The sequence below is a fragment of the Salvelinus sp. IW2-2015 genome, unplaced genomic scaffold (assembly GCF_002910315.2).
Source record: "Salvelinus sp. IW2-2015 unplaced genomic scaffold, ASM291031v2 Un_scaffold11373, whole genome shotgun sequence".
Lineage (NCBI taxonomy): Eukaryota > Metazoa > Chordata > Actinopteri > Salmoniformes > Salmonidae > Salvelinus > Salvelinus sp. IW2-2015.
In genome coordinates, this window is record NW_019952630.1 from 1 (window position 1) to 3,448 (window position 3,448).

General features: G+C 45.0%; 1 long non-coding RNA gene across 1 annotated transcript; it reads right to left on the reverse strand.

The window, feature by feature from the left end:
- Positions 1-293: 293 nt before the first annotated feature.
- Positions 294-3,267, reverse strand: LOC112080063 (uncharacterized). Its single transcript, XR_002896113.2, has 3 exons — positions 2,819-3,267; positions 953-1,208; positions 294-431 (listed from the first exon to the last, which is right to left on the reverse strand). It is a non-coding gene; the product is annotated as an uncharacterized lncRNA (long non-coding RNA).
- Positions 3,268-3,448: the final 181 nt, after the last annotated feature.

The window sequence follows — 3,448 nt, forward strand, 5'->3', positions numbered from 1 at the left end:
ATTAGAAGTTGTTTTATCTTATCTTCTTCAGATGTCTAAACTGTGATTCCATTTTCTCACCACAAAAAACACAAAGGACATATTGCCTGAAGGAGACGTGTGCTTTTTGTGCTCAGTATCAAAGACATATTTATAGTAGTACATTTTGAGAATGTGTAGAAATATTTCTGAATAAAATCATCCAAAGCGCCGGTCCTTACCTTGGCCCGTCGAGAGTTACAATACTGGATCCAGCCCAAGTAGACCTGGCAGAAGGAGTCCCTGGAGATACCAGCCAGACGGTGGTCGTAGTCTTGGTCTATGTTGGGGTTAAAGGTCGGGTCCAGGTCCACGTAGTTCCTCTCTCCACAGGCCTTCAGCCCCTCCCTCATCGTCTCATTGGCCAGCCACTCCTCCAGCTTGATAGAGGCTATTACATAGTATATGATCCCCTGGAGAGAGGAAGTAGGGAGGGAGAGGGGAAGTAGGGAGGAAGAGGGGAAGTAGGGAGAGGAAGTAGGGAGATGGGAAGTAGGGAGAGGAAGTAGGGAGAGGAAGTAGGGAGAGGGGAAGTAGAGAGAAGGGAAGAGGAAGTAGGGGGAGAGGAAGTAGGCGGACAGGTGACGTAGGGAGAGGTGACATAGGGAGAGGTGACGTAGGGAGAGGTGACGTAGGGAGAGGTGACGTAGGGAGAGGTGACGTAGGGAGGGGAAGTAGAGGGGAGGAAGTAGGGGGAGGAAGTAGAGAGAGGAAGTAGGGAGAGGAAGTAGGGAGAGAGGAAGTAGGGAGAGAGGAAGTAGGGAGAGAACACACGTTTAGGAGTTTAGTACATTTCTCATGGCAGTAGGATATTGCATATAGGACATCTGTAATAACACCAGATTGGAACCGATAACCTCTCCGGTTTACCTCCAAGCAACCTGCTGCCACCCCAGTGTAGAATAGCAGACTAACAGCCAGGCCTCCCACTCACCTTGACGTAGTAAGTAGTCAGGATGCGTCTGAGGTCAAACACGCTGAAAAGTCATGGAGGCGGCGCTGTTTTGTCCGTGATGCTGTAGCCTCCAGGACGTACTTGGTGACCAGCACTTCCCAGGCCGCCAGCGCTGTCCGAAGGCCGCGTTGAAGGACAGGACATGTGCAGGTGACCGCGGTTCACAGCAGCAGGCAGCTCTCATCCTCCTCCACCCTCCGTGATGGCTCCACCTCCCGCTGCTGGCAGTACGTACCTGGGGGGGACGGGACGGCTTCAGAGAGACATGCTATAATGCCTTATAAACTGCTATAGACCTTAACAGGCGACAGGAACGGCTTCAGAAACATGCTATAATGCTTCATAAACTCTATAACCTAACCCGAACAACGACAGGACGGCTTCAGAAAAACCTCGTGAACACTATGATTTAAACGTAAAGGGCCGTTATTCTGACTGGAGATCTACAGGCTGAACTCAGAAGTCTCCCGTTGACATCAACTAATGATTGAAGCATCAGGCAGAATTCTACTCGCTTATATCAAGTCAAATCAGGCCCTGAGAGAAATGTAAGAAACCCTCTTCACATCGCGATAGAAAGTGTACCTACTGTAGCCACTCCCATAACTTCTTTGGGCTAAGGGGGCAGTATTTTGACATCCGGATGAAAAACGTGCCCAAAGTAAACTGCCTGCTACTCAGGCCCAGAAGCTATGATATGCATATAATTGGTAGATTTGGATGGAAAACAGAACTGATTTGGCAGGCGAAACCCCGAGGACAAACCATCCAGGATTTTTTGGTGTGGAGGTGACAGTGTTTTCAATGTGTTTTCTATGTGTATCTAGATTTATAAGGCACTTGCTTGCAGTTCCTATCGCTTCCACTGGATGTCAACAGTTTTTAGAAATTGGCTGATGTTTTTTTTTTAGAGAAATGAAGAAGTACGGCAGTTCAGAACGAGGGTCCAGCCGAGTGCTCTCTAATGTTTTGATGCGCGCTCCAGGTCACACGCTTCACGTTGTTTTTATCCGGTATTGAACACCGTTTATCCCGTCTTAAATTTGAGCGATTATTTACGTAAAAAAATACCTAAAGTTGTATTAGGAAAGTGGTTTCAAATGTTTGGACAGCTTTTACAGGTAACTTATTAGATATTTTTTAGTCATGCTTTGCGAGTTGGAACCGGTGTTTTTCTGAATAAAACGCGCCAAATAAATGGACATTATGGAGATATAACGACGGAAATAATCGAACAAAAGGACCATTTGTGATGTTTCTGGGACATTTGAGTGCCAACAGAAGAAGGTCTTCAAAGGTAAGGCATGAATTAAATCGTTATGTCTGACTTTTGTGTCGCGCCTGGCGGGTTGAAATCTGATTTTCATGTGTTGGTATGCTGGGCGCTGTCCTAAGATAATCGCATGGTTTGCTTTCGCCGTAAAGCCTTTATGAAATCTGACACGGTGGCTAGATTAACGAGAAGTTCAACTTTAATTTGATGTGTTGCACTTGTGAATGTATAAAAATTTAATATTTTGTACATATTTTTAAAAAGAATTGGCGCTCTGCCATTTCACCGGATGTTGTCAAATCGATCCCGTTAACGGGATTTGAGCCCAAAGAAGATAACACCCAGTCTTATTTCTGCTGAACTTCTACAAGACCTAGGCTGCGTCAGAAGAATCTGTCCTGTCTCCCGTATGCACTTGTTCACTTCCATGACTGGTGTGTGGAAACTCCGTCTAGTCCAAGCCTACACCAATCCAATGCTTTTAATTGTGTAGGGAGTAGGGAACGAGTGCATATCTATTTAGCTAGCAAGTTGAGTTTATTTTGTGTGTGACTCCATCCCTTCCTCCTGACCTCTGAACTCCAGTCCTCGGAGCTGGAAGGTGACCAGTCCGTTGCCGATCTCCACCAGGTGAACCAGGGCGTTGAGGTAGTCGGAGGCCAGGATGAAGCAGTCTCCCGTGGTGTAGTTCCCCCAGCGGCCCAGCAGCAGATCTCCACAGAGGCTGTGCTGCAGGGAACGCGTCAGGTGCTCATAGAAAATAGAATTCAGGTTGTTGTCGTCAGAACCTGGTGGAGGAAAGAGGAGAAATTAACTTCAACAAGATGGGGGGAAATTAATTGCTACCTGTTTCTCCCAAACCCGTTTTTTCCCAACCAAAATATATGAATCGTGTAGCAAGCTGAAGGTGAGAATATCAGCAACTACTGATAGGAGAACTTCTGGTAATACTCTAGATTCAAGTATTAGATTAGAGAATTACATTAGAGATTATAGATTTAGATTAGAGTTTAGAGTATTAGATTCGAGATTAGACTATTATATTCAAGATTAGAGTATTAGATTCAAGATTAGAGATCAGAGTATTAGATTAGAGAATTAGATTATATATTGGAGTTGTATAGATTAAAGTATTATGTTAGAGATTAAAGAATTAGATTAGAGATTTAGATCAGAGTATTCGATTAGAGATCAGGGTATTA